The sequence below is a fragment of the Lissotriton helveticus genome, chromosome 2_1 (assembly GCF_964261635.1).
Source record: "Lissotriton helveticus chromosome 2_1, aLisHel1.1, whole genome shotgun sequence".
NCBI classification, from domain to species: domain Eukaryota; kingdom Metazoa; phylum Chordata; class Amphibia; order Caudata; family Salamandridae; genus Lissotriton; species Lissotriton helveticus.
The window spans coordinates 455,289,681-455,315,993 of NC_136059.1; the positions used below are offsets into that span (position 1 = coordinate 455,289,681).

A 26,313-nucleotide genomic window follows, 5' to 3' on the forward strand; every position below is an offset into this window, starting at 1 on the left:
GAGCTGCGTGCAGAGTAGTGAAAGCAGGGCCCTGATTGGCGCTGCTGGTGGGCGTGGACATGCAAATTTTGCAGGCCGGCCGAGGCCTGTGGGAAGCTGCTGTGGGTAGCTGCGCGCTTTCCAAAGTGGGCACAGGGCCCTTGGCTGGGCAACCTTGGGCCTCACAAGGCCCATGCTCTGCCTCGCCCGGCCTCAGGCCTTCCCTGTGTGGATGCCACCCTCGCTCTGCGGGGAGATGCCATGCGGGCCGTCCTCGCCCTGTCCCCTTCCAACTCATACTTACCTGGCAGGGGAGACACCATGATCACGAAGGTGGTTCTCCCAGGGTGAGGCTCATCCATTGCACTTCGGATGTGCTGACCCCTGCGATGTCCCCAAATGCGGGATACTCGACTGCATAATTTCTGGTAGTGGGGGACTGCGTTCGCGCTTTCCCCTGATCTCTGGTTTCAAGAAAGACAAAAAGGGAGAGAAAAATAAAAAGGAGTCTGGAGCACCCTTTGACGTTTCTTGTCGTCCGTCCAGGGTGCTGTAAGCTGGCTGGAATGGGGAGTGGGCGAGGGCCCATTACATATGCGAATTGACGAGCTTGGGGGATGCTGGGTTAGGGCTTAGAAACGTGCTTCTGGGCCCGATTTCGGCCTGGCAAGCCCTCTTCTCTGCTTGCCGTAGCCTTTGCTTGCGCACAGTTTGGAGGGCCTGACAGATCTGCTTTTGGGCCCGATTTCGACCTGCCAAGCCCTCTGGTGTGCTAGCTGTAGCCCTGGCTTTCCCCCCATGTGAGCTGCGTGCAGAGTAGTGAAAGCAGGGCCCTGATTGGCGCTGCTGGTGGGCGTGGACATGCAAATTTTGCAGGCCGGCCGAGGCCTGTGGGAAGCTGCTGTGGGTAGCTGCGCGCTTTCCAAAGTGGGCACAGGGCCCTTGGCTGGGCAACCTTGGGCCTCACAAGGCCCATGCTCTGCCTCGCCCGGCCTCAGGCCTTCCCTGTGTGGATGCCACCCTCGCTCTGCGGGGAGATGCCATGCGGGCCGCCCTCGCCCTGTCCCCTTCCAACTCATACTTACCTGGCAGGGGAGACACCATGATCACGAAGGTGGTTCTCCCAGGGTGAGGCTCATCCATTGCACTTCGGATGTGCTGACCCCTGCGATGTCCCCAAATGCGGGATACTCGACTGCATAATTTCTGGTAGTGGGGGACTGCGTTCGCGCTTTCCCCTGATCTCTGGTTTCAAGAAAGACAAAAAGGGAGAGAAAAATAAAAAGGAGTCTGGAGCACCCTTTGACGTTTCTTGTCGTCCGTCCAGGGTGCTGTAAGCTGGCTGGAATGGGGAGTGGGCGAGGGCCCATTACATATGCGAATTGACGAGCTTGGGGGATGCTGGGTTAGGGCTTAGAAACGTGCTTCTGGGCCCGATTTCGGCCTGGCAAGCCCTCTTCTCTGCTTGCCGTAGCCTTTGCTTGCGCACAGTTTGGAGGGCCTGACAGATCTGCTTTTGGGCCCGATTTCGACCTGCCAAGCCCTCTGGTGTGCTAGCTGTAGCCCTGGCTTTCCCCCCATGTGAGCTGCGTGCAGAGTAGTGAAAGCAGGGCCCTGATTGGCGCTGCTGGTGGGCGTGGACATGCAAATTTTGCAGGCCGGCCGAGGCCTGTGGGAAGCTGCTGTGGGTAGCTGCGCGCTTTCCAAAGTGGGCACAGGGCCCTTGGCTGGGCAACCTTGGGCCTCACAAGGCCCATGCTCTGCCTCGCCCGGCCTCAGGCCTTCCCTGTGTGGATGCCACCCTCGCTCTGCGGGGAGATGCCATGCGGGCCGCCCTCGCCCTGTCCCCTTCCAACTCATACTTACCTGGCAGGGGAGACACCATGATCACGAAGGTGGTTCTCCCAGGGTGAGGCTCATCCATTGCACTTCGGATGTGCTGACCCCTGCGATGTCCCCAAATGCGGGATACTCGACTGCATAATTTCTGGTAGTGGGGGACTGCGTTCGCGCTTTCCCCTGATCTCTGGTTTCAAGAAAGACAAAAAGGGAGAGAAAAATAAAAAGGAGTCTGGAGCACCCTTTGACGTTTCTTGTCGTCCGTCCAGGGTGCTGTAAGCTGGCTGGAATGGGGAGTGGGCGAGGGCCCATTACATATGCGAATTGACGAGCTTGGGGGATGCTGGGTTAGGGCTTAGAAACGTGCTTCTGGGCCCGATTTCGGCCTGGCAAGCCCTCTTCTCTGCTTGCCGTAGCCTTTGCTTGCGCACAGTTTGGAGGGCCTGACAGATCTGCTTTTGGGCCCGATTTCGACCTGCCAAGCCCTCTGGTGTGCTAGCTGTAGCCCTGGCTTTCCCCCCATGTGAGCTGCGTGCAGAGTAGTGAAAGCAGGGCCCTGATTGGCGCTGCTGGTGGGCGTGGACATGCAAATTTTGCAGGCCGGCCGAGGCCTGTGGGAAGCTGCTGTGGGTAGCTGCGCGCTTTCCAAAGTGGGCACAGGGCCCTTGGCTGGGCAACCTTGGGCCTCACAAGGCCCATGCTCTGCCTCGCCCGGCCTCAGGCCTTCCCTGTGTGGATGCCACCCTCGCTCTGCGGGGAGATGCCATGCGGGCCGCCCTCGCCCTGTCCCCTTCCAACTCATACTTACCTGGCAGGGGAGACACCATGATCACGAAGGTGGTTCTCCCAGGGTGAGGCTCATCCATTGCACTTCGGATGTGCTGACCCCTGCGATGTCCCCAAATGCGGGATACTCGACTGCATAATTTCTGGTAGTGGGGGACTGCGTTCGCGCTTTCCCCTGATCTCTGGTTTCAAGAAAGACAAAAAGGGAGAGAAAAATAAAAAGGAGTCTGGAGCACCCTTTGACGTTTCTTGTCGTCCGTCCAGGGTGCTGTAAGCTGGCTGGAATGGGGAGTGGGCGAGGGCCCATTACATATGCGAATTGACGAGCTTGGGGGATGCTGGGTTAGGGCTTAGAAACGTGCTTCTGGGCCCGATTTCGGCCTGGCAAGCCCTCTTCTCTGCTTGCCGTAGCCTTTGCTTGCGCACAGTTTGGAGGGCCTGACAGATCTGCTTTTGGGCCCGATTTCGACCTGCCAAGCCCTCTGGTGTGCTAGCTGTAGCCCTGGCTTTCCCCCCATGTGAGCTGCGTGCAGAGTAGTGAAAGCAGGGCCCTGATTGGCGCTGCTGGTGGGCGTGGACATGCAAATTTTGCAGGCCGGCCGAGGCCTGTGGGAAGCTGCTGTGGGTAGCTGCGCGCTTTCCAAAGTGGGCACAGGGCCCTTGGCTGGGCAACCTTGGGCCTCACAAGGCCCATGCTCTGCCTCGCCCGGCCTCAGGCCTTCCCTGTGTGGATGCCACCCTCGCTCTGCGGGGAGATGCCATGCGGGCCGTCCTCGCCCTGTCCCCTTCCAACTCATACTTACCTGGCAGGGGAGACACCATGATCACGAAGGTGGTTCTCCCAGGGTGAGGCTCATCCATTGCACTTCGGATGTGCTGACCCCTGCGATGTCCCCAAATGCGGGATACTCGACTGCATAATTTCTGGTAGTGGGGGACTGCGTTCGCGCTTTCCCCTGATCTCTGGTTTCAAGAAAGACAAAAAGGGAGAGAAAAATAAAAAGGAGTCTGGAGCACCCTTTGACGTTTCTTGTCGTCCGTCCAGGGTGCTGTAAGCTGGCTGGAATGGGGAGTGGGCGAGGGCCCATTACATATGCGAATTGACGAGCTTGGGGGATGCTGGGTTAGGGCTTAGAAACGTGCTTCTGGGCCCGATTTCGGCCTGGCAAGCCCTCTTCTCTGCTTGCCGTAGCCTTTGCTTGCGCACAGTTTGGAGGGCCTGACAGATCTGCTTTTGGGCCCGATTTCGACCTGCCAAGCCCTCTGGTGTGCTAGCTGTAGCCCTGGCTTTCCCCCCATGTGAGCTGCGTGCAGAGTAGTGAAAGCAGGGCCCTGATTGGCGCTGCTGGTGGGCGTGGACATGCAAATTTTGCAGGCCGGCCGAGGCCTGTGGGAAGCTGCTGTGGGTAGCTGCGCGCTTTCCAAAGTGGGCACAGGGCCCTTGGCTGGGCAACCTTGGGCCTCACAAGGCCCATGCTCTGCCTCGCCCGGCCTCAGGCCTTCCCTGTGTGGATGCCACCCTCGCTCTGCGGGGAGATGCCATGCGGGCCGCCCTCGCCCTGTCCCCTTCCAACTCATACTTACCTGGCAGGGGAGACACCATGATCACGAAGGTGGTTCTCCCAGGGTGAGGCTCATCCATTGCACTTCGGATGTGCTGACCCCTGCGATGTCCCCAAATGCGGGATACTCGACTGCATAATTTCTGGTAGTGGGGGACTGCGTTCGCGCTTTCCCCTGATCTCTGGTTTCAAGAAAGACAAAAAGGGAGAGAAAAATAAAAAGGAGTCTGGAGCACCCTTTGACGTTTCTTGTCGTCCGTCCAGGGTGCTGTAAGCTGGCTGGAATGGGGAGTGGGCGAGGGCCCATTACATATGCGAATTGACGAGCTTGGGGGATGCTGGGTTAGGGCTTAGAAACGTGCTTCTGGGCCCGATTTCGGCCTGGCAAGCCCTCTTCTCTGCTTGCCGTAGCCTTTGCTTGCGCACAGTTTGGAGGGCCTGACAGATCTGCTTTTGGGCCCGATTTCGACCTGCCAAGCCCTCTGGTGTGCTAGCTGTAGCCCTGGCTTTCCCCCCATGTGAGCTGCGTGCAGAGTAGTGAAAGCAGGGCCCTGATTGGCGCTGCTGGTGGGCGTGGACATGCAAATTTTGCAGGCCGGCCGAGGCCTGTGGGAAGCTGCTGTGGGTAGCTGCGCGCTTTCCAAAGTGGGCACAGGGCCCTTGGCTGGGCAACCTTGGGCCTCACAAGGCCCATGCTCTGCCTCGCCCGGCCTCAGGCCTTCCCTGTGTGGATGCCACCCTCGCTCTGCGGGGAGATGCCATGCGGGCCGCCCTCGCCCTGTCCCCTTCCAACTCATACTTACCTGGCAGGGGAGACACCATGATCACGAAGGTGGTTCTCCCAGGGTGAGGCTCATCCATTGCACTTCGGATGTGCTGACCCCTGCGATGTCCCCAAATGCGGGATACTCGACTGCATAATTTCTGGTAGTGGGGGACTGCGTTCGCGCTTTCCCCTGATCTCTGGTTTCAAGAAAGACAAAAAGGGAGAGAAAAATAAAAAGGAGTCTGGAGCACCTTTCGTCGTCTTCTGTGGTCTGTCCAGGGTGCTGCGGCTGGATTGGAAGGGGGCGTGGGCAAGAGGGGATAGCATGCAAAGTGCTGAGCCTGGGGAATGATGGGATAGTTGAAGCCTCCCACTCTGGGGACCTATCCAGAGACAGGGCAGTAGGCCCTGGCCAGGTGACATGTCTGCTCCTTTCGATCGCCAGCCCTGGGGCTGTGGCCTGGCTGCCAGCCACTTGCCTCACCCTAGCCTTCCCGGGCCCAGACTCTGGCTGAGAACCCCAGGCTGTGGCCCGGCGAGGGCTCTGCCCGGCGAGGGTTCTGCTGCGTTTGGGAGCGTTCGGGAAGGCGTGAGGGGCTCGGGGCGAGAACCCCTGCTCGCTTGCTGGCCGCTTTGTCTCTGACTTTCAGCCACAAGCAGTCAACTGGGGCCTAGCCAGGCAACAGGTCACTGCCTACTCTAGAGTTGGCTTCAGTGGCAGGTCTTGAGCATCAAAAGCCCCAAATCTCTGCTTCTGGGCCCAAAATCGACCTGGCAAGCCCCCTTCTGTGAGTGCTGTAGCCCTGGCTTTCCCGCCCGTGTGAGCTGCGTGCAGTATAGTGAAAGCAGGGCCCTGGTGGGCGTGGACATGCAAATTTTGCAGGCCGGCCGAGGCCTGTGGGAAGCTGCTGTGGGTAGCTGCGCGCTTTCCAAAGTGGGCACAGGGCCCTTGGCTGGGCAACCTTGGGCCTCACAAGGCCCATGCTCTGCCTCGCCCGGCCTCAGGCCTTCCCTGTGTGGATGCCACCCTCGCTCTGCGGGGAGATGCCATGCGGGCCGCCCTCGCCCTGTCCCCTTCCAACTCATACTTACCTGGCAGGGGAGACACCATGATCACGAAGGTGGTTCTCCCAGGGTGAGGCTCATCCATTGCACTTCGGATGTGCTGACCCCTGCGATGTCCCCAAATGCGGGATACTCGACTGCATAATTTCTGGTAGTGGGGGACTGCGTTCGCGCTTTCCCCTGATCTCTGGTTTCAAGAAAGACAAAAAGGGAGAGAAAAATAAAAAGGAGTCTGGAGCACCCTTTGACGTTTCTTGTCGTCCGTCCAGGGTGCTGTAAGCTGGCTGGAATGGGGAGTGGGCGAGGGCCCATTACATATGCGAATTGACGAGCTTGGGGGATGCTGGGTTAGGGCTTAGAAACGTGCTTCTGGGCCCGATTTCGGCCTGGCAAGCCCTCTTCTCTGCTTGCCGTAGCCTTTGCTTGCGCACAGTTTGGAGGGCCTGACAGATCTGCTTTTGGGCCCGATTTCGACCTGCCAAGCCCTCTGGTGTGCTAGCTGTAGCCCTGGCTTTCCCCCCATGTGAGCTGCGTGCAGAGTAGTGAAAGCAGGGCCCTGATTGGCGCTGCTGGTGGGCGTGGACATGCAAATTTTGCAGGCCGGCCGAGGCCTGTGGGAAGCTGCTGTGGGTAGCTGCGCGCTTTCCAAAGTGGGCACAGGGCCCTTGGCTGGGCAACCTTGGGCCTCACAAGGCCCATGCTCTGCCTCGCCCGGCCTCAGGCCTTCCCTGTGTGGATGCCACCCTCGCTCTGCGGGGAGATGCCATGCGGGCCGCCCTCGCCCTGTCCCCTTCCAACTCATACTTACCTGGCAGGGGAGACACCATGATCACGAAGGTGGTTCTCCCAGGGTGAGGCTCATCCATTGCACTTCGGATGTGCTGACCCCTGCGATGTCCCCAAATGCGGGATACTCGACTGCATAATTTCTGGTAGTGGGGGACTGCGTTCGCGCTTTCCCCTGATCTCTGGTTTCAAGAAAGACAAAAAGGGAGAGAAAAATAAAAAGGAGTCTGGAGCACCCTTTGACGTTTCTTGTCGTCCGTCCAGGGTGCTGTAAGCTGGCTGGAATGGGGAGTGGGCGAGGGCCCATTACATATGCGAATTGACGAGCTTGGGGGATGCTGGGTTAGGGCTTAGAAACGTGCTTCTGGGCCCGATTTCGGCCTGGCAAGCCCTCTTCTCTGCTTGCCGTAGCCTTTGCTTGCGCACAGTTTGGAGGGCCTGACAGATCTGCTTTTGGGCCCGATTTCGACCTGCCAAGCCCTCTGGTGTGCTAGCTGTAGCCCTGGCTTTCCCCCCATGTGAGCTGCGTGCAGAGTAGTGAAAGCAGGGCCCTGATTGGCGCTGCTGGTGGGCGTGGACATGCAAATTTTGCAGGCCGGCCGAGGCCTGTGGGAAGCTGCTGTGGGTAGCTGCGCGCTTTCCAAAGTGGGCACAGGGCCCTTGGCTGGGCAACCTTGGGCCTCACAAGGCCCATGCTCTGCCTCGCCCGGCCTCAGGCCTTCCCTGTGTGGATGCCACCCTCGCTCTGCGGGGAGATGCCATGCGGGCCGCCCTCGCCCTGTCCCCTTCCAACTCATACTTACCTGGCAGGGGAGACACCATGATCACGAAGGTGGTTCTCCCAGGGTGAGGCTCATCCATTGCACTTCGGATGTGCTGACCCCTGCGATGTCCCCAAATGCGGGATACTCGACTGCATAATTTCTGGTAGTGGGGGACTGCGTTCGCGCTTTCCCCTGATCTCTGGTTTCAAGAAAGACAAAAAGGGAGAGAAAAATAAAAAGGAGTCTGGAGCACCCTTTGACGTTTCTTGTCGTCCGTCCAGGGTGCTGTAAGCTGGCTGGAATGGGGAGTGGGCGAGGGCCCATTACATATGCGAATTGACGAGCTTGGGGGATGCTGGGTTAGGGCTTAGAAACGTGCTTCTGGGCCCGATTTCGGCCTGGCAAGCCCTCTTCTCTGCTTGCCGTAGCCTTTGCTTGCGCACAGTTTGGAGGGCCTGACAGATCTGCTTTTGGGCCCGATTTCGACCTGCCAAGCCCTCTGGTGTGCTAGCTGTAGCCCTGGCTTTCCCCCCATGTGAGCTGCGTGCAGAGTAGTGAAAGCAGGGCCCTGATTGGCGCTGCTGGTGGGCGTGGACATGCAAATTTTGCAGGCCGGCCGAGGCCTGTGGGAAGCTGCTGTGGGTAGCTGCGCGCTTTCCAAAGTGGGCACAGGGCCCTTGGCTGGGCAACCTTGGGCCTCACAAGGCCCATGCTCTGCCTCGCCCGGCCTCAGGCCTTCCCTGTGTGGATGCCACCCTCGCTCTGCGGGGAGATGCCATGCGGGCCGCCCTCGCCCTGTCCCCTTCCAACTCATACTTACCTGGCAGGGGAGACACCATGATCACGAAGGTGGTTCTCCCAGGGTGAGGCTCATCCATTGCACTTCGGATGTGCTGACCCCTGCGATGTCCCCAAATGCGGGATACTCGACTGCATAATTTCTGGTAGTGGGGGACTGCGTTCGCGCTTTCCCCTGATCTCTGGTTTCAAGAAAGACAAAAAGGGAGAGAAAAATAAAAAGGAGTCTGGAGCACCCTTTGACGTTTCTTGTCGTCCGTCCAGGGTGCTGTAAGCTGGCTGGAATGGGGAGTGGGCGAGGGCCCATTACATATGCGAATTGACGAGCTTGGGGGATGCTGGGTTAGGGCTTAGAAACGTGCTTCTGGGCCCGATTTCGGCCTGGCAAGCCCTCTTCTCTGCTTGCCGTAGCCTTTGCTTGCGCACAGTTTGGAGGGCCTGACAGATCTGCTTTTGGGCCCGATTTCGACCTGCCAAGCCCTCTGGTGTGCTAGCTGTAGCCCTGGCTTTCCCCCCATGTGAGCTGCGTGCAGAGTAGTGAAAGCAGGGCCCTGATTGGCGCTGCTGGTGGGCGTGGACATGCAAATTTTGCAGGCCGGCCGAGGCCTGTGGGAAGCTGCTGTGGGTAGCTGCGCGCTTTCCAAAGTGGGCACAGGGCCCTTGGCTGGGCAACCTTGGGCCTCACAAGGCCCATGCTCTGCCTCGCCCGGCCTCAGGCCTTCCCTGTGTGGATGCCACCCTCGCTCTGCGGGGAGATGCCATGCGGGCCGTCCTCGCCCTGTCCCCTTCCAACTCATACTTACCTGGCAGGGGAGACACCATGATCACGAAGGTGGTTCTCCCAGGGTGAGGCTCATCCATTGCACTTCGGATGTGCTGACCCCTGCGATGTCCCCAAATGCGGGATACTCGACTGCATAATTTCTGGTAGTGGGGGACTGCGTTCGCGCTTTCCCCTGATCTCTGGTTTCAAGAAAGACAAAAAGGGAGAGAAAAATAAAAAGGAGTCTGGAGCACCCTTTGACGTTTCTTGTCGTCCGTCCAGGGTGCTGTAAGCTGGCTGGAATGGGGAGTGGGCGAGGGCCCATTACATATGCGAATTGACGAGCTTGGGGGATGCTGGGTTAGGGCTTAGAAACGTGCTTCTGGGCCCGATTTCGGCCTGGCAAGCCCTCTTCTCTGCTTGCCGTAGCCTTTGCTTGCGCACAGTTTGGAGGGCCTGACAGATCTGCTTTTGGGCCCGATTTCGACCTGCCAAGCCCTCTGGTGTGCTAGCTGTAGCCCTGGCTTTCCCCCCATGTGAGCTGCGTGCAGAGTAGTGAAAGCAGGGCCCTGATTGGCGCTGCTGGTGGGCGTGGACATGCAAATTTTGCAGGCCGGCCGAGGCCTGTGGGAAGCTGCTGTGGGTAGCTGCGCGCTTTCCAAAGTGGGCACAGGGCCCTTGGCTGGGCAACCTTGGGCCTCACAAGGCCCATGCTCTGCCTCGCCCGGCCTCAGGCCTTCCCTGTGTGGATGCCACCCTCGCTCTGCGGGGAGATGCCATGCGGGCCGCCCTCGCCCTGTCCCCTTCCAACTCATACTTACCTGGCAGGGGAGACACCATGATCACGAAGGTGGTTCTCCCAGGGTGAGGCTCATCCATTGCACTTCGGATGTGCTGACCCCTGCGATGTCCCCAAATGCGGGATACTCGACTGCATAATTTCTGGTAGTGGGGGACTGCGTTCGCGCTTTCCCCTGATCTCTGGTTTCAAGAAAGACAAAAAGGGAGAGAAAAATAAAAAGGAGTCTGGAGCACCCTTTGACGTTTCTTGTCGTCCGTCCAGGGTGCTGTAAGCTGGCTGGAATGGGGAGTGGGCGAGGGCCCATTACATATGCGAATTGACGAGCTTGGGGGATGCTGGGTTAGGGCTTAGAAACGTGCTTCTGGGCCCGATTTCGGCCTGGCAAGCCCTCTTCTCTGCTTGCCGTAGCCTTTGCTTGCGCACAGTTTGGAGGGCCTGACAGATCTGCTTTTGGGCCCGATTTCGACCTGCCAAGCCCTCTGGTGTGCTAGCTGTAGCCCTGGCTTTCCCCCCATGTGAGCTGCGTGCAGAGTAGTGAAAGCAGGGCCCTGATTGGCGCTGCTGGTGGGCGTGGACATGCAAATTTTGCAGGCCGGCCGAGGCCTGTGGGAAGCTGCTGTGGGTAGCTGCGCGCTTTCCAAAGTGGGCACAGGGCCCTTGGCTGGGCAACCTTGGGCCTCACAAGGCCCATGCTCTGCCTCGCCCGGCCTCAGGCCTTCCCTGTGTGGATGCCACCCTCGCTCTGCGGGGAGATGCCATGCGGGCCGCCCTCGCCCTGTCCCCTTCCAACTCATACTTACCTGGCAGGGGAGACACCATGATCACGAAGGTGGTTCTCCCAGGGTGAGGCTCATCCATTGCACTTCGGATGTGCTGACCCCTGCGATGTCCCCAAATGCGGGATACTCGACTGCATAATTTCTGGTAGTGGGGGACTGCGTTCGCGCTTTCCCCTGATCTCTGGTTTCAAGAAAGACAAAAAGGGAGAGAAAAATAAAAAGGAGTCTGGAGCACCTTTCGTCGTCTTCTGTGGTCTGTCCAGGGTGCTGCGGCTGGATTGGAAGGGGGCGTGGGCAAGAGGGGATAGCATGCAAAGTGCTGAGCCTGGGGAATGATGGGATAGTTGAAGCCTCCCACTCTGGGGACCTATCCAGAGACAGGGCAGTAGGCCCTGGCCAGGTGACATGTCTGCTCCTTTCGATCGCCAGCCCTGGGGCTGTGGCCTGGCTGCCAGCCACTTGCCTCACCCTAGCCTTCCCGGGCCCAGACTCTGGCTGAGAACCCCAGGCTGTGGCCCGGCGAGGGCTCTGCCCGGCGAGGGTTCTGCTGCGTTTGGGAGCGTTCGGGAAGGCGTGAGGGGCTCGGGGCGAGAACCCCTGCTCGCTTGCTGGCCGCTTTGTCTCTGACTTTCAGCCACAAGCAGTCAACTGGGGCCTAGCCAGGCAACAGGTCACTGCCTACTCTAGAGTTGGCTTCAGTGGCAGGTCTTGAGCATCAAAAGCCCCAAATCTCTGCTTCTGGGCCCAAAATCGACCTGGCAAGCCCCCTTCTGTGAGTGCTGTAGCCCTGGCTTTCCCGCCCGTGTGAGCTGCGTGCAGTATAGTGAAAGCAGGGCCCTGGTGGGCGTGGACATGCAAATTTTGCAGGCCGGCCGAGGCCTGTGGGAAGCTGCTGTGGGTAGCTGCGCGCTTTCCAAAGTGGGCACAGGGCCCTTGGCTGGGCAACCTTGGGCCTCACAAGGCCCATGCTCTGCCTCGCCCGGCCTCAGGCCTTCCCTGTGTGGATGCCACCCTCGCTCTGCGGGGAGATGCCATGCGGGCCGCCCTCGCCCTGTCCCCTTCCAACTCATACTTACCTGGCAGGGGAGACACCATGATCACGAAGGTGGTTCTCCCAGGGTGAGGCTCATCCATTGCACTTCGGATGTGCTGACCCCTGCGATGTCCCCAAATGCGGGATACTCGACTGCATAATTTCTGGTAGTGGGGGACTGCGTTCGCGCTTTCCCCTGATCTCTGGTTTCAAGAAAGACAAAAAGGGAGAGAAAAATAAAAAGGAGTCTGGAGCACCCTTTGACGTTTCTTGTCGTCCGTCCAGGGTGCTGTAAGCTGGCTGGAATGGGGAGTGGGCGAGGGCCCATTACATATGCGAATTGACGAGCTTGGGGGATGCTGGGTTAGGGCTTAGAAACGTGCTTCTGGGCCCGATTTCGGCCTGGCAAGCCCTCTTCTCTGCTTGCCGTAGCCTTTGCTTGCGCACAGTTTGGAGGGCCTGACAGATCTGCTTTTGGGCCCGATTTCGACCTGCCAAGCCCTCTGGTGTGCTAGCTGTAGCCCTGGCTTTCCCCCCATGTGAGCTGCGTGCAGAGTAGTGAAAGCAGGGCCCTGATTGGCGCTGCTGGTGGGCGTGGACATGCAAATTTTGCAGGCCGGCCGAGGCCTGTGGGAAGCTGCTGTGGGTAGCTGCGCGCTTTCCAAAGTGGGCACAGGGCCCTTGGCTGGGCAACCTTGGGCCTCACAAGGCCCATGCTCTGCCTCGCCCGGCCTCAGGCCTTCCCTGTGTGGATGCCACCCTCGCTCTGCGGGGAGATGCCATGCGGGCCGCCCTCGCCCTGTCCCCTTCCAACTCATACTTACCTGGCAGGGGAGACACCATGATCACGAAGGTGGTTCTCCCAGGGTGAGGCTCATCCATTGCACTTCGGATGTGCTGACCCCTGCGATGTCCCCAAATGCGGGATACTCGACTGCATAATTTCTGGTAGTGGGGGACTGCGTTCGCGCTTTCCCCTGATCTCTGGTTTCAAGAAAGACAAAAAGGGAGAGAAAAATAAAAAGGAGTCTGGAGCACCTTTCGTCGTCTTCTGTGGTCTGTCCAGGGTGCTGCGGCTGGATTGGAAGGGGGCGTGGGCAAGAGGGGATAGCATGCAAAGTGCTGAGCCTGGGGAATGATGGGATAGTTGAAGCCTCCCACTCTGGGGACCTATCCAGAGACAGGGCAGTAGGCCCTGGCCAGGTGACATGTCTGCTCCTTTCGATCGCCAGCCCTGGGGCTGTGGCCTGGCTGCCAGCCACTTGCCTCACCCTAGCCTTCCCGGGCCCAGACTCTGGCTGAGAACCCCAGGCTGTGGCCCGGCGAGGGCTCTGCCCGGCGAGGGTTCTGCTGCGTTTGGGAGCGTTCGGGAAGGCGTGAGGGGCTCGGGGCGAGAACCCCTGCTCGCTTGCTGGCCGCTTTGTCTCTGACTTTCAGCCACAAGCAGTCAACTGGGGCCTAGCCAGGCAACAGGTCACTGCCTACTCTAGAGTTGGCTTCAGTGGCAGGTCTTGAGCATCAAAAGCCCCAAATCTCTGCTTCTGGGCCCAAAATCGACCTGGCAAGCCCCCTTCTGTGAGTGCTGTAGCCCTGGCTTTCCCGCCCGTGTGAGCTGCGTGCAGTATAGTGAAAGCAGGGCCCTGGTGGGCGTGGACATGCAAATTTTGCAGGCCGGCCGAGGCCTGTGGGAAGCTGCTGTGGGTAGCTGCGCGCTTTCCAAAGTGGGCACAGGGCCCTTGGCTGGGCAACCTTGGGCCTCACAAGGCCCATGCTCTGCCTCGCCCGGCCTCAGGCCTTCCCTGTGTGGATGCCACCCTCGCTCTGCGGGGAGATGCCATGCGGGCCGCCCTCGCCCTGTCCCCTTCCAACTCATACTTACCTGGCAGGGGAGACACCATGATCACGAAGGTGGTTCTCCCAGGGTGAGGCTCATCCATTGCACTTCGGATGTGCTGACCCCTGCGATGTCCCCAAATGCGGGATACTCGACTGCATAATTTCTGGTAGTGGGGGACTGCGTTCGCGCTTTCCCCTGATCTCTGGTTTCAAGAAAGACAAAAAGGGAGAGAAAAATAAAAAGGAGTCTGGAGCACCCTTTGACGTTTCTTGTCGTCCGTCCAGGGTGCTGTAAGCTGGCTGGAATGGGGAGTGGGCGAGGGCCCATTACATATGCGAATTGACGAGCTTGGGGGATGCTGGGTTAGGGCTTAGAAACGTGCTTCTGGGCCCGATTTCGGCCTGGCAAGCCCTCTTCTCTGCTTGCCGTAGCCTTTGCTTGCGCACAGTTTGGAGGGCCTGACAGATCTGCTTTTGGGCCCGATTTCGACCTGCCAAGCCCTCTGGTGTGCTAGCTGTAGCCCTGGCTTTCCCCCCATGTGAGCTGCGTGCAGAGTAGTGAAAGCAGGGCCCTGATTGGCGCTGCTGGTGGGCGTGGACATGCAAATTTTGCAGGCCGGCCGAGGCCTGTGGGAAGCTGCTGTGGGTAGCTGCGCGCTTTCCAAAGTGGGCACAGGGCCCTTGGCTGGGCAACCTTGGGCCTCACAAGGCCCATGCTCTGCCTCGCCCGGCCTCAGGCCTTCCCTGTGTGGATGCCACCCTCGCTCTGCGGGGAGATGCCATGCGGGCCGCCCTCGCCCTGTCCCCTTCCAACTCATACTTACCTGGCAGGGGAGACACCATGATCACGAAGGTGGTTCTCCCAGGGTGAGGCTCATCCATTGCACTTCGGATGTGCTGACCCCTGCGATGTCCCCAAATGCGGGATACTCGACTGCATAATTTCTGGTAGTGGGGGACTGCGTTCGCGCTTTCCCCTGATCTCTGGTTTCAAGAAAGACAAAAAGGGAGAGAAAAATAAAAAGGAGTCTGGAGCACCTTTCGTCGTCTTCTGTGGTCTGTCCAGGGTGCTGCGGCTGGATTGGAAGGGGGCGTGGGCAAGAGGGGATAGCATGCAAAGTGCTGAGCCTGGGGAATGATGGGATAGTTGAAGCCTCCCACTCTGGGGACCTATCCAGAGACAGGGCAGTAGGCCCTGGCCAGGTGACATGTCTGCTCCTTTCGATCGCCAGCCCTGGGGCTGTGGCCTGGCTGCCAGCCACTTGCCTCACCCTAGCCTTCCCGGGCCCAGACTCTGGCTGAGAACCCCAGGCTGTGGCCCGGCGAGGGCTCTGCCCGGCGAGGGTTCTGCTGCGTTTGGGAGCGTTCGGGAAGGCGTGAGGGGCTCGGGGCGAGAACCCCTGCTCGCTTGCTGGCCGCTTTGTCTCTGACTTTCAGCCACAAGCAGTCAACTGGGGCCTAGCCAGGCAACAGGTCACTGCCTACTCTAGAGTTGGCTTCAGTGGCAGGTCTTGAGCATCAAAAGCCCCAAATCTCTGCTTCTGGGCCCAAAATCGACCTGGCAAGCCCCCTTCTGTGAGTGCTGTAGCCCTGGCTTTCCCGCCCGTGTGAGCTGCGTGCAGTATAGTGAAAGCAGGGCCCTGGTGGGCGTGGACATGCAAATTTTGCAGGCCGGCCGAGGCCTGTGGGAAGCTGCTGTGGGTAGCTGCGCGCTTTCCAAAGTGGGCACAGGGCCCTTGGCTGGGCAACCTTGGGCCTCACAAGGCCCATGCTCTGCCTCGCCCGGCCTCAGGCCTTCCCTGTGTGGATGCCACCCTCGCTCTGCGGGGAGATGCCATGCGGGCCGCCCTCGCCCTGTCCCCTTCCAACTCATACTTACCTGGCAGGGGAGACACCATGATCACGAAGGTGGTTCTCCCAGGGTGAGGCTCATCCATTGCACTTCGGATGTGCTGACCCCTGCGATGTCCCCAAATGCGGGATACTCGACTGCATAATTTCTGGTAGTGGGGGACTGCGTTCGCGCTTTCCCCTGATCTCTGGTTTCAAGAAAGACAAAAAGGGAGAGAAAAATAAAAAGGAGTCTGGAGCACCTTTCGTCGTCTTCTGTGGTCTGTCCAGGGTGCTGCGGCTGGATTGGAAGGGGGCGTGGGCAAGAGGGGATAGCATGCAAAGTGCTGAGCCTGGGGAATGATGGGATAGTTGAAGCCTCCCACTCTGGGGACCTATCCAGAGACAGGGCAGTAGGCCCTGGCCAGGTGACATGTCTGCTCCTTTCGATCGCCAGCCCTGGGGCTGTGGCCTGGCTGCCAGCCACTTGCCTCACCCTAGCCTTCCCGGGCCCAGACTCTGGCTGAGAACCCCAGGCTGTGGCCCGGCGAGGGCTCTGCCCGGCGAGGGTTCTGCTGCGTTTGGGAGCGTTCGGGAAGGCGTGAGGGGCTCGGGGCGAGAACCCCTGCTCGCTTGCTGGCCGCTTTGTCTCTGACTTTCAGCCACAAGCAGTCAACTGGGGCCTAGCCAGGCAACAGGTCACTGCCTACTCTAGAGTTGGCTTCAGTGGCAGGTCTTGAGCATCAAAAGCCCCAAATCTCTGCTTCTGGGCCCAAAATCGACCTGGCAAGCCCCCTTCTGTGAGTGCTGTAGCCCTGGCTTTCCCGCCCGTGTGAGCTGCGTGCAGTATAGTGAAAGCAGGGCCCTGGTGGGCGTGGACATGCAAATTTTGCAGGCCGGCCGAGGCCTGTGGGAAGCTGCTGTGGGTAGCTGCGCGCTTTCCAAAGTGGGCACAGGGCCCTTGGCTGGGCAACCTTGGGCCTCACAAGGCCCATGCTCTGCCTCGCCCGGCCTCAGGCCTTCCCTGTGTGGATGCCACCCTCGCTCTGCGGGGAGATGCCATGCGGGCCGCCCTCGCCCTGTCCCCTTCCAACTCATACTTACCTGGCAGGGGAGACACCATGATCACGAAGGTGGTTCTCCCAGGGTGAGGCTCATCCATTGCACTTCGGATGTGCTGACCCCTGCGATGTCCCCAAATGCGGGATACTCGACTGCATAATTTCTGGTAGTGGGGGACTGCGTTCGCGCTTTCCCCTGATGTCTGGTTTCAAGAAAGACAAAAAGGGAGAGAAAAATAAAAAGGAGTCTGGAGCACCCTTTGACGTTTCTTGTCGTCCGTCCAGGGTGCTGTAAGCTGGCTGGAATGGGGAGTGGGCGAGGGCCCATTACATATGCGAATTGACGAGCTTGGGGGATGCTGGGTTAGGGCTTAGAAACGTGCTTCTGGGCCCGATTTCGGCCTGGCAAGCCCTCTTCTCTGCTTGCCGTAGCCTTTGCTTGCGCACAGTTTGGAGGGCCTGACAGATCTGCTTTTGGGCCCGATTTCGACCTGCCAAGCCCTCTGGTGTGCTAGCTGTAGCCCTGGCTTTCCCCCCATGTGAGCTGCGTGCAGAGTAGTGAAAGCAGGGCCCTGATTGGCGCTGCTGGTGGGCGTGGACATGCAAATTTTGCAGGCCGGCCGAGGCCTGTGGGAAGCTGCTGTGGGTAGCTGCGCGCTTTCCAAAGTGGGCACAGGGCCCTTGGCTGGGCAACCTTGGGCCTCACAAGGCCCATGCTCTGCCTCGCCCGGCCTCAGGCCTTCCCTGTGTGGATGCCACCCTCGCTCTGCGGGGAGATGCCATGCGGGCCGCCCTCGCCCTGTCCCCTTCCAACTCATACTTACCTGGCAGGGGAGACACCATGATCACGAAGGTGGTTCTCCCAGGGTGAGGCTCATCCATTGCACTTCGGATGTGCTGACCCCTGCGATGTCCCCAAATGCGGGATACTCGACTGCATAATTTCTGGTAGTGGGGGACTGCGTTCGCGCTTTCCCCTGATCTCTGGTTTCAAGAAAGACAAAAAGGGAGAGAAAAATAAAAAGGAGTCTGGAGCACCTTTCGTCGTCTTCTGTGGTCTGTCCAGGGTGCTGCGGCTGGATTGGAAGGGGGCGTGGGCAAGAGGGGATAGCATGCAAAGTGCTGAGCCTGGGGAATGATGGGATAGTTGAAGCCTCCCACTCTGGGGACCTATCCAGAGACAGGGCAGTAGGCCCTGGCCAGGTGACATGTCTGCTCCTTTCGATCGCCAGCCCTGGGGCTGTGGCCTGGCTGCCAGCCACTTGCCTCACCCTAGCCTTCCCGGGCCCAGACTCTGGCTGAGAACCCCAGGCTGTGGCCCGGCGAGGGCTCTGCCCGGCGAGGGTTCTGCTGCGTTTGGGAGCGTTCGGGAAGGCGTGAGGGGCTCGGGGCGAGAACCCCTGCTCGCTTGCTGGCCGCTTTGTCTCTGACTTTCAGCCACAAGCAGTCAACTGGGGCCTAGCCAGGCAACAGGTCACTGCCTACTCTAGAGTTGGCTTCAGTGGCAGGTCTTGAGCATCAAAAGCCCCAAATCTCTGCTTCTGGGCCCAAAATCGACCTGGCAAGCCCCCTTCTGTGAGTGCTGTAGCCCTGGCTTTCCCGCCCGTGTGAGCTGCGTGCAGTATAGTGAAAGCAGGGCCCTGGTGGGCGTGGACATGCAAATTTTGCAGGCCGGCCGAGGCCTGTGGGAAGCTGCTGTGGGTAGCTGCGCGCTTTCCAAAGTGGGCACAGGGCCCTTGGCTGGGCAACCTTGGGCCTCACAAGGCCCATGCTCTGCCTCGCCCGGCCTCAGGCCTTCCCTGTGTGGATGCCACCCTCGCTCTGCGGGGAGATGCCATGCGGGCCGCCCTCGCCCTGTCCCCTTCCAACTCATACTTACCTGGCAGGGGAGACACCATGATCACGAAGGTGGTTCTCCCAGGGTGAGGCTCATCCATTGCACTTCGGATGTGCTGACCCCTGCGATGTCCCCAAATGCGGGATACTCGACTGCATAATTTCTGGTAGTGGGGGACTGCGTTCGCGCTTTCCCCTGATCTCTGGTTTCAAGAAAGACAAAAAGGGAGAGAAAAATAAAAAGGAGTCTGGAGCACCCTTTGACGTTTCTTGTCGTCCGTCCAGGGTGCTGTAAGCTGGCTGGAATGGGGAGTGGGCGAGGGCCCATTACATATGCGAATTGACGAGCTTGGGGGATGCTGGGTTAGGGCTTAGAAACGTGCTTCTGGGCCCGATTTCGGCCTGGCAAGCCCTCTTCTCTGCTTGCCGTAGCCTTTGCTTGCGCACAGTTTGGAGGGCCTGACAGATCTGCTTTTGGGCCCGATTTCGACCTGCCAAGCCCTCTGGTGTGCTAGCTGTAGCCCTGGCTTTCCCCCCATGTGAGCTGCGTGCAGAGTAGTGAAAGCAGGGCCCTGATTGGCGCTGCTGGTGGGCGTGGACATGCAAATTTTGCAGGCCGGCCGAGGCCTGTGGGAAGCTGCTGTGGGTAGCTGTGCGCTTTCCAAAGTGGGCACAGGGCCCTTGGCTGGGCAACCTTGGGCCTCACAAGGCCCATGCTCTGCCTCGCCCGGCCTCAGGCCTTCCCTGTGTGGATGCCACCCTCGCTCTGCGGGGAGATGCCATGCGGGCCGCCCTCGCCCTGTCCCCTTCCAACTCATACTTACCTGGCAGGGGAGACACCATGATCACGAAGGTGGTTCTCCCAGGGTGAGGCTCATCCATTGCACTTCGGATGTGCTGACCCCTGCGATGTCCCCAAATGCGGGATACTCGACTGCATAATTTCTGGTAGTGGGGGACTGCGTTCGCGCTTTCCCCTGATCTCTGGTTTCAAGAAAGACAAAAAGGGAGAGAAAAATAAAAAGGAGTCTGGAGCACCTTTCGTCGTCTTCTGTGGTCTGTCCAGGGTGCTGCGGCTGGATTGGAAGGGGGCGTGGGCAAGAGGGGATAGCATGCAAAGTGCTGAGCCTGGGGAATGATGGGATAGTTGAAGCCTCCCACTCTGGGGACCTATCCAGAGACAGGGCAGTAGGCCCTGGCCAGGTGACATGTCTGCTCCTTTCGATCGCCAGCCCTGGGGCTGTGGCCTGGCTGCCAGCCACTTGCCTCACCCTAGCCTTCCCGGGCCCAGACTCTGGCTGAGAACCCCAGGCTGTGGCCCGGCGAGGGCTCTGCCCGGCGAGGGTTCTGCTGCGTTTGGGAGCGTTCGGGAAGGCGTGAGGGGCTCGGGGCGAGAACCCCTGCTCGCTTGCTGGCCGCTTTGTCTCTGACTTTCAGCCACAAGCAGTCAACTGGGGCCTAGCCAGGCAACAGGTCACTGCCTACTCTAGAGTTGGCTTCAGTGGCAGGTCTTGAGCATCAAAAGCCCCAAATCTCTGCTTCTGGGCCCAAAATCGACCTGGCAAGCCCCCTTCTGTGAGTGCTGTAGCCCTGGCTTTCCCGCCCGTGTGAGCTGCGTGCAGTATAGTGAAAGCAGGGCCCTGGTGGGCGTGGACATGCAAATTTTGCAGGCCGGCCGAGGCCTGTGGGAAGCTGCTGTGGGTAGCTGCGCGCTTTCCAAAGTGGGCACAGGGCCCTTGGCTGGGCAACCTTGGGCCTCACAAGGCCCATGCTCTGCCTCGCCCGGCCTCAGGCCTTCCCTGTGTGGATGCCACCCTCGCTCTGCGGGGAGATGCCATGCGGGCCGCCCTCGCCCTGTCCCCTTCCAACTCATACTTACCTGGCAGGGGAGACACCATGATCACGAAGGTGGTTCTCCCAGGGTGAGGCTCATCCATTGCACTTCGGATGTGCTGACCCCTGCGATGTCCCCAAATGCGGGATACTCGACTGCATAATTTCTGGTAGTGGGGGACTGCGTTCGCGCTTTCCCCTGATCTCTGGTTTCAAGAAAGACAAAAAGGGAGAGAAAAATAAAAAGGAGTCTGGAGCACCCTTTGACGTTTCTTGTCGTCCGTCCAGGGTGCTGTAAGCTGGCTGGAATGGGGAGTGGGCGAGGGCCCATTACATATGCGAATTGACGAGCTTGGGGGATGCTGGGTTAGGGCTTAGAAACGTGCTTCTGGGCCCGATTTCGGCCTGGCAAGCCCTCTTCTCTGCTTGCCGTAGCCTTTGCTTGCGCACAGTTTGGAGGGCCTGACAGATCTGCTTTTGGGCCCGATTTCGACCTGCCAAGCCCTCTGGTGTGCTAGCTGTAGCCCTGGCTTTCCCCCCATGTGAGCTGCGTGCAGAGTAGTGAAAGCAGGGCCCTGATTGGCGCTGCTGGTGGGCGTGGACATGCAAATTTTGCAGGCCGGCCGAGGCCTGTGGGAAGCTGCTGTGGGTAGCTGCGCGCTTTCCAAAGTGGGCACAGGGCCCTTGGCTGGGCAACCTTGGGCCTCACAAGGCCCATGCTCTGCCTCGCCCGGCCTCAGGCCTTCCCTGTGTGGATGCCACCCTCGCTCTGCGGGGAGATGCCATGCGGGCCGCCCTCGCCCTGTCCCCTTCCAACTCATACTTACCTGGCAGGGGAGACACCATGATCACGAAGGTGGTTCTCCCAGGGTGAGGCTCATCCATTGCACTTCGGATGTGCTGACCCCTGCGATGTCCCCAAATGCGGGATACTCGACTGCATAATTTCTGGTAGTGGACTGCGTTCGCGCTTTCCCCTGATCTCTGGTTTCAAGAAAGACAAAAAGGGAGAGAAAAATAAAAAGGAGTCTGGAGCACCCTTTGACGTTTCTTGTCGTCCGTCCAGGGTGCTGTAAGCTGGCTGGAATGGGGAGTGGGCGAGGGCCCATTACATATGCGAATTGACGAGCTTGGGGGATGCTGGGTTAGGGCTTAGAAACGTGCTTCTGGGCCCGATTTCGGCCTGGCAAGCCCTCTTCTCTGCTTGCCGTAGCCTTTGCTTGCGCACAGTTTGGAGGGCCTGACAGATCTGCTTTTGGGCCCGATTTCGACCTGCCAAGCCCTCTGGTGTGCTAGCTGTAGCCCTGGCTTTCCCCCCATGTGAGCTGCGTGCAGAGTAGTGAAAGCAGGGCCCTGATTGGCGCTGCTGGTGGGCGTGGACATGCAAATTTTGCAGGCCGGCCGAGGCCTGTGGGAAGCTGCTGTGGGTAGCTGCGCGCTTTCCAAAGTGGGCACAGGGCCCTTGGCTGGGCAACCTTGGGCCTCACAAGGCCCATGCTCTGCCTCGCCCGGCCTCAGGCCTTCCCTGTGTGGATGCCACCCTCGCTCTGCGGGGAGATGCCATGCGGGCCGCCCTCGCCCTGTCCCCTTCCAACTCATACTTACCTGGCAGGGGAGACACCATGATCACGAAGGTGGTTCTCCCAGGGTGAGGCTCATCCATTGCACTTCGGATGTGCTGACCCCTGCGATGTCCCCAAATGCGGGATACTCGACTGCATAATTTCTGGTAGTGGGGGACTGCGTTCGCGCTTTCCCCTGATCTCTGGTTTCAAGAAAGACAAAAAGGGAGAGAAAAATAAAAAGGAGTCTGGAGCACCCTTTGACGTTTCTTGTCGTCCGTCCAGGGTGCTGTAAGCTGGCTGGAATGGGGAGTGGGCGAGGGCCCATTACATATGCGAATTGACGAGCTTGGGGGATGCTGGGTTAGGGCTTAGAAACGTGCTTCTGGGCCCGATTTCGGCCTGGCAAGCCCTCTTCTCTGCTTGCCGTAGCCTTTGCTTGCGCACAGTTTGGAGGGCCTGACAGATCTGCTTTTGGGCCCGATTTCGACCTGCCAAGCCCTCTGGTGTGCTAGCTGTAGCCCTGGCTTTCCCCCCATGTGAGCTGCGTGCAGAGTAGTGAAAGCAGGGCCCTGATTGGCGCTGCTGGTGGGCGTGGACATGCAAATTTTGCAGGCCGGCCGAGGCCTGTGGGAAGCTGCTGTGGGTAGCTGCGCGCTTTCCAAAGTGGGCACAGGGCCCTTGGCTGGGCAACCTTGGGCCTCACAAGGCCCATGCTCTGCCTCGCCCGGCCTCAGGCCTTCCCTGTGTGGATGCCACCCTCGCTCTGCGGGGAGATGCCATGCGGGCCGCCCTCGCCCTGTCCCCTTCCAACTCATACTTACCTGGCAGGGGAGACACCATGATCACGAAGGTGGTTCTCCCAGGGTGAGGCTCATCCATTGCACTTCGGATGTGCTGACCCCTGCGATGTCCCCAAATGCGGGATACTCGACTGCATAATTTCTGGTAGTGGGGGACTGCGTTCGCGCTTTCCCCTGATCTCTGGTTTCAAGAAAGACAAAAAGGGAGAGAAAAATAAAAAGGAGTCTGGAGCACCCTTTGACGTTTCTTGTCGTCCGTCCAGGGTGCTGTAAGCTGGCTGGAATGGGGAGTGGGCGAGGGCCCATTACATATGCGAATTGACGAGCTTGGGGGATGCTGGGTTAGGGCTTAGAAACGTGCTTCTGGGCCCGATTTCGGCCTGGCAAGCCCTCTTCTCTGCTTGCCGTAGCCTTTGCTTGCGCACAGTTTGGAGGGCCTGACAGATCTGCTTTTGGGCCCGATTTCGACCTGCCAAGCCCTCTGGTGTGCTAGCTGTAGCCCTGGCTTTCCCCCCATGTGAGCTGCGTGCAGAGTAGTGAAAGCAGGGCCCTGATTGGCGCTGCTGGTGGGCGTGGACATGCAAATTTTGCAGGCCGGCCGAGGCCTGTGGGAAGCTGCTGTGGGTAGCTGCGCGCTTTCCAAAGTGGGCACAGGGCCCTTGGCTGGGCAACCTTGGGCCTCACAAGGCCCATGCTCTGCCTCGCCCGGCCTCAGGCCTTCCCTGTGTGGATGCCACCCTCGCTCTGCGGGGAGATGCCATGCGGGCCGCCCTCGCCCTGTCCCCTTCCAACTCATACTTACCTGGCAGGGGAGACACCATGATCACGAAGGTGGTTCTCCCAGGGTGAGGCTCATCCATTGCACTTCGGATGTGCTGACCCCTGCGATGTCCCCAAATGCGGGATACTCGACTGCATAATTTCTGGTAGTGGGGGACTGCGTTCGCGCTTTCCCCTGATCTCTGGTTTCAAGAAAGACAAAAAGGGAGAGAAAAATAAAAAGGAGTCTGGAGCACCCTTTGACGTTTCTTGTCGTCCGTCCAGGGTGCTGTAAGCTGGCTGGAATGGGGAGTGGGCGAGGGCCCATTACATATGCGAATTGACGAGCTTGGGGGATGCTGGGTTAGGGCTTAGAAACGTGCTTCTGGGCCCGATTTCGGCCTGGCAAGCCCTCTTCTCTGCTTGCCGTAGCCTTTGCTTGCGCACAGTTTGGAGGGCCTGACAGATCTGCTTTTGGGCCCGATTTCGACCTGCCAAGCCCTCTGGTGTGCTAGCTGTAGCCCTGGCTTTCCCCCCATGTGAGCTGCGTGCAGAGTAGTGAAAGCAGGGCCCTGATTGGCGCTGCTGGTGGGCGTGGACATGCAAATTTTGCAGGCCGGCCGAGGCCTGTGGGAAGCTGCTGTGGGTAGCTGCGCGCTTTCCAAAGTGGGCACAGGGCCCTTGGCTGGGCAACCTTGGGCCTCACAAGGCCCATGCTCTGCCTCGCCCGGCCTCAGGCCTTCCCTGTGTGGATGCCACCCTCGCTCTGCGGGGAGATGCCATGCGGGCCGTCCTCGCCCTGTCCCCTTCCAACTCATACTTACCTGGCAGGGGAGACACCATGATCACGAAGGTGGTTCTCCCAGGGTGAGGCTCATCCATTGCACTTCGGATGTGCTGACCCCTGCGATGTCCCCAAATGCGGGATACTCGACTGCATAATTTCTGGTAGTGGGGGACTGCGTTCGCGCTTTCCCCTGATCTCTGGTTTCAAGAAAGACAAAAAGGGAGAGAAAAATAAAAAGGAGTCTGGAGCACCCTTTGACGTTTCTTGTCGTCCGTCCAGGGTGCTGTAAGCTGGCTGGAATGGGGAGTGGGCGAGGGCCCATTACATATGCGAATTGACGAGCTTGGGGGATGCTGGGTTAGGGCTTAGAAACGTGCTTCTGGGCCCGATTTCGGCCTGGCAAGCCCTCTTCTCTGCTTGCCGTAGCCTTTGCTTGCGCACAGTTTGGAGGGCCTGACAGATCTGCTTTTGGGCCCGATTTCGACCTGCCAAGCCCTCTGGTGTGCTAGCTGTAGCCCTGGCTTTCCCCCCATGTGAGCTGCGTGCAGAGTAGTGAAAGCAGGGCCCTGATTGGCGCTGCTGGTGGGCGTGGACATGCAAATTTTGCAGGCCGGCCGAGGCCTGTGGGAAGCTGCTGTGGGTAGCTGCGCGCTTTCCAAAGTGGGCACAGGGCCCTTGGCTGGGCAACCTTGGGCCTCACAAGGCCCATGCTCTGCCTCGCCCGGCCTCAGGCCTTCCCTGTGTGGATGCCACCCTCGCTCTGCGGGGAGATGCCATGCGGGCCGCCCTCGCCCTGTCCCCTTCCAACTCATACTTACCTGGCAGGGGAGACACCATGATCACGAAGGTGGTTCTCCCAGGGTGAGGCTCATCCATTGCACTTCGGATGTGCTGACCCCTGCGATGTCCCCAAATGCGGGATACTCGACTGCATAATTTCTGGTAGTGGGGGACTGCGTTCGCGCTTTCCCCTGATCTCTGGTTTCAAGAAAGACAAAAAGGGAGAGAAAAATAAAAAGGAGTCTGGAGCACCCTTTGACGTTTCTTGTCGTCCGTCCAGGGTGCTGTAAGCTGGCTGGAATGGGGAGTGGGCGAGGGCCCATTACATATGCGAATTGACGAGCTTGGGGGATGCTGGGTTAGGGCTTAGAAACGTGCTTCTGGGCCCGATTTCGGCCTGGCAAGCCCTCTTCTCTGCTTGCCGTAGCCTTTGCTTGCGCACAGTTTGGAGGGCCTGACAGATCTGCTTTTGGGCCCGATTTCGACCTGCCAAGCCCTCTGGTGTGCTAGCTGTAGCCCTGGCTTTCCCCCCATGTGAGCTGCGTGCAGAGTAGTGAAAGCAGGGCCCTGATTGGCGCTGCTGGTGGGCGTGGACATGCAAATTTTGCAGGCCGGCCGAGGCCTGTGGGAAGCTGCTGTGGGTAGCTGCGCGCTTTCCAAAGTGGGCACAGGGCCCTTGGCTGGGCAACCTTGGGCCTCACAAGGCCCATGCTCTGCCTCGCCCGGCCTCAGGCCTTCCCTGTGTGGATGCCACCCTCGCTCTGCGGGGAGATGCCATGCGGGCCGCCCTCGCCCTGTCCCCTTCCAACTCATACTTACCTGGCAGGGGAGACACCATGATCACGAAGGTGGTTCTCCCAGGGTGAGGCTCATCCATTGCACTTCGGATGTGCTGACCCCTGCGATGTCCCCAAATGCGGGATACTCGACTGCATAATTTCTGGTAGTGGGGGACTGCGTTCGCGCTTTCCCCTGATCTCTGGTTTCAAGAAAGACAAAAAGGGAGAGAAAAATAAAAAGGAGTCTGGAGCACCTTTCGTCGTCTTCTGTGGTCTGTCCAGGGTGCTGCGGCTGGATTGGAAGGGGGCGTGGGCAAGAGGGGATAGCATGCAAAGTGCTGAGCCTGGGGAATGATGGGATAGTTGAAGCCTCCCACTCTGGGGACCTATCCAGAGACAGGGCAGTAGGCCCTGGCCAGGTGACATGTCTGCTCCTTTCGATCGCCAGCCCTGGGGCTGTGGCCTGGCTGCCAGCCACTTGCCTCACCCTAGCCTTCCCGGGCCCAGACTCTGGCTGAGAACCCCAGGCTGTGGCCCGGCGAGGGCTCTGCCCGGCGAGGGTTCTGCTGCGTTTGGGAGCGTTCGGGAAGGCGTGAGGGGCTCGGGGCGAGAACCCCTGCTCGCTTGCTGGCCGCTTTGTCTCTGACTTTCAGCCACAAGCAGTCAACTGGGGCCTAGCCAGGCAACAGGTCACTGCCTACTCTAGAGTTGGCTTCAGTGGCAGG

The 26,313-nt window shown here is 59.6% G+C and overlaps 31 non-coding genes across 31 annotated transcripts; all 31 read left to right on the forward strand.

Moving 5' to 3' along the window:
* The first annotated feature begins 275 nt into the window (after window positions 1-275).
* Window positions 276-439, forward strand: LOC144821087 (U1 spliceosomal RNA). Its single transcript, XR_013608186.1, has one exon. It is a non-coding gene; the product is annotated as a U1 spliceosomal RNA (small nuclear RNA).
* A 617-nt stretch (window positions 440-1,056) lies between these two features.
* Window positions 1,057-1,220, forward strand: LOC144821088 (U1 spliceosomal RNA). Its single transcript, XR_013608187.1, has one exon. It is a non-coding gene; the product is annotated as a U1 spliceosomal RNA (small nuclear RNA).
* A 617-nt stretch (window positions 1,221-1,837) lies between these two features.
* Window positions 1,838-2,001, forward strand: LOC144821089 (U1 spliceosomal RNA). Its single transcript, XR_013608188.1, has one exon. It is a non-coding gene; the product is annotated as a U1 spliceosomal RNA (small nuclear RNA).
* A 617-nt stretch (window positions 2,002-2,618) lies between these two features.
* LOC144821090 (U1 spliceosomal RNA) lies at window positions 2,619-2,782 on the forward strand. The gene has a single exon (XR_013608189.1). It is a non-coding gene; the product is annotated as a U1 spliceosomal RNA (small nuclear RNA).
* Window positions 2,783-3,399: 617 nt separating this feature from the next.
* Window positions 3,400-3,563, forward strand: LOC144821091 (U1 spliceosomal RNA). The gene has a single exon (XR_013608190.1). It is a non-coding gene; the product is annotated as a U1 spliceosomal RNA (small nuclear RNA).
* A 617-nt stretch (window positions 3,564-4,180) lies between these two features.
* LOC144821092 (U1 spliceosomal RNA) lies at window positions 4,181-4,344 on the forward strand. Its single transcript, XR_013608191.1, has one exon. It is a non-coding gene; the product is annotated as a U1 spliceosomal RNA (small nuclear RNA).
* Window positions 4,345-4,961: 617 nt separating this feature from the next.
* Window positions 4,962-5,125, forward strand: LOC144821093 (U1 spliceosomal RNA). The gene has a single exon (XR_013608192.1). It is a non-coding gene; the product is annotated as a U1 spliceosomal RNA (small nuclear RNA).
* Window positions 5,126-6,016: 891 nt separating this feature from the next.
* On the forward strand, window positions 6,017-6,180 carry LOC144821094 (U1 spliceosomal RNA). The gene has a single exon (XR_013608193.1). It is a non-coding gene; the product is annotated as a U1 spliceosomal RNA (small nuclear RNA).
* Window positions 6,181-6,797: 617 nt separating this feature from the next.
* On the forward strand, window positions 6,798-6,961 carry LOC144821095 (U1 spliceosomal RNA). Its single transcript, XR_013608194.1, has one exon. It is a non-coding gene; the product is annotated as a U1 spliceosomal RNA (small nuclear RNA).
* A 617-nt stretch (window positions 6,962-7,578) lies between these two features.
* LOC144821096 (U1 spliceosomal RNA) lies at window positions 7,579-7,742 on the forward strand. Its single transcript, XR_013608195.1, has one exon. It is a non-coding gene; the product is annotated as a U1 spliceosomal RNA (small nuclear RNA).
* A 617-nt stretch (window positions 7,743-8,359) lies between these two features.
* LOC144821097 (U1 spliceosomal RNA) lies at window positions 8,360-8,523 on the forward strand. Its single transcript, XR_013608196.1, has one exon. It is a non-coding gene; the product is annotated as a U1 spliceosomal RNA (small nuclear RNA).
* A 617-nt stretch (window positions 8,524-9,140) lies between these two features.
* On the forward strand, window positions 9,141-9,304 carry LOC144821098 (U1 spliceosomal RNA). Its single transcript, XR_013608197.1, has one exon. It is a non-coding gene; the product is annotated as a U1 spliceosomal RNA (small nuclear RNA).
* Window positions 9,305-9,921: 617 nt separating this feature from the next.
* Window positions 9,922-10,085, forward strand: LOC144821099 (U1 spliceosomal RNA). Its single transcript, XR_013608198.1, has one exon. It is a non-coding gene; the product is annotated as a U1 spliceosomal RNA (small nuclear RNA).
* Window positions 10,086-10,702: 617 nt separating this feature from the next.
* LOC144821100 (U1 spliceosomal RNA) lies at window positions 10,703-10,866 on the forward strand. The gene has a single exon (XR_013608199.1). It is a non-coding gene; the product is annotated as a U1 spliceosomal RNA (small nuclear RNA).
* An 891-nt stretch (window positions 10,867-11,757) lies between these two features.
* Window positions 11,758-11,921, forward strand: LOC144821101 (U1 spliceosomal RNA). Its single transcript, XR_013608200.1, has one exon. It is a non-coding gene; the product is annotated as a U1 spliceosomal RNA (small nuclear RNA).
* A 617-nt stretch (window positions 11,922-12,538) lies between these two features.
* On the forward strand, window positions 12,539-12,702 carry LOC144821102 (U1 spliceosomal RNA). The gene has a single exon (XR_013608201.1). It is a non-coding gene; the product is annotated as a U1 spliceosomal RNA (small nuclear RNA).
* An 891-nt stretch (window positions 12,703-13,593) lies between these two features.
* Window positions 13,594-13,757, forward strand: LOC144821104 (U1 spliceosomal RNA). Its single transcript, XR_013608202.1, has one exon. It is a non-coding gene; the product is annotated as a U1 spliceosomal RNA (small nuclear RNA).
* A 617-nt stretch (window positions 13,758-14,374) lies between these two features.
* LOC144821105 (U1 spliceosomal RNA) lies at window positions 14,375-14,538 on the forward strand. Its single transcript, XR_013608203.1, has one exon. It is a non-coding gene; the product is annotated as a U1 spliceosomal RNA (small nuclear RNA).
* An 891-nt stretch (window positions 14,539-15,429) lies between these two features.
* LOC144821106 (U1 spliceosomal RNA) lies at window positions 15,430-15,593 on the forward strand. Its single transcript, XR_013608204.1, has one exon. It is a non-coding gene; the product is annotated as a U1 spliceosomal RNA (small nuclear RNA).
* Window positions 15,594-16,484: 891 nt separating this feature from the next.
* Window positions 16,485-16,648, forward strand: LOC144821107 (U1 spliceosomal RNA). The gene has a single exon (XR_013608205.1). It is a non-coding gene; the product is annotated as a U1 spliceosomal RNA (small nuclear RNA).
* A 617-nt stretch (window positions 16,649-17,265) lies between these two features.
* LOC144821108 (U1 spliceosomal RNA) lies at window positions 17,266-17,429 on the forward strand. The gene has a single exon (XR_013608206.1). It is a non-coding gene; the product is annotated as a U1 spliceosomal RNA (small nuclear RNA).
* Window positions 17,430-18,320: 891 nt separating this feature from the next.
* LOC144821109 (U1 spliceosomal RNA) lies at window positions 18,321-18,484 on the forward strand. Its single transcript, XR_013608207.1, has one exon. It is a non-coding gene; the product is annotated as a U1 spliceosomal RNA (small nuclear RNA).
* A 617-nt stretch (window positions 18,485-19,101) lies between these two features.
* Window positions 19,102-19,265, forward strand: LOC144821110 (U1 spliceosomal RNA). The gene has a single exon (XR_013608208.1). It is a non-coding gene; the product is annotated as a U1 spliceosomal RNA (small nuclear RNA).
* Window positions 19,266-20,156: 891 nt separating this feature from the next.
* Window positions 20,157-20,320, forward strand: LOC144821111 (U1 spliceosomal RNA). Its single transcript, XR_013608209.1, has one exon. It is a non-coding gene; the product is annotated as a U1 spliceosomal RNA (small nuclear RNA).
* A 617-nt stretch (window positions 20,321-20,937) lies between these two features.
* LOC144820487 (U1 spliceosomal RNA) lies at window positions 20,938-21,095 on the forward strand. Its single transcript, XR_013607815.1, has one exon. It is a non-coding gene; the product is annotated as a U1 spliceosomal RNA (small nuclear RNA).
* Window positions 21,096-21,715: 620 nt separating this feature from the next.
* Window positions 21,716-21,879, forward strand: LOC144821112 (U1 spliceosomal RNA). Its single transcript, XR_013608210.1, has one exon. It is a non-coding gene; the product is annotated as a U1 spliceosomal RNA (small nuclear RNA).
* Window positions 21,880-22,496: 617 nt separating this feature from the next.
* Window positions 22,497-22,660, forward strand: LOC144821113 (U1 spliceosomal RNA). Its single transcript, XR_013608211.1, has one exon. It is a non-coding gene; the product is annotated as a U1 spliceosomal RNA (small nuclear RNA).
* Window positions 22,661-23,277: 617 nt separating this feature from the next.
* On the forward strand, window positions 23,278-23,441 carry LOC144821114 (U1 spliceosomal RNA). The gene has a single exon (XR_013608212.1). It is a non-coding gene; the product is annotated as a U1 spliceosomal RNA (small nuclear RNA).
* A 617-nt stretch (window positions 23,442-24,058) lies between these two features.
* Window positions 24,059-24,222, forward strand: LOC144821115 (U1 spliceosomal RNA). Its single transcript, XR_013608213.1, has one exon. It is a non-coding gene; the product is annotated as a U1 spliceosomal RNA (small nuclear RNA).
* A 617-nt stretch (window positions 24,223-24,839) lies between these two features.
* LOC144821116 (U1 spliceosomal RNA) lies at window positions 24,840-25,003 on the forward strand. The gene has a single exon (XR_013608214.1). It is a non-coding gene; the product is annotated as a U1 spliceosomal RNA (small nuclear RNA).
* Window positions 25,004-25,620: 617 nt separating this feature from the next.
* LOC144821117 (U1 spliceosomal RNA) lies at window positions 25,621-25,784 on the forward strand. The gene has a single exon (XR_013608215.1). It is a non-coding gene; the product is annotated as a U1 spliceosomal RNA (small nuclear RNA).
* The last annotated feature ends 529 nt before the right edge of the window (window positions 25,785-26,313 follow it).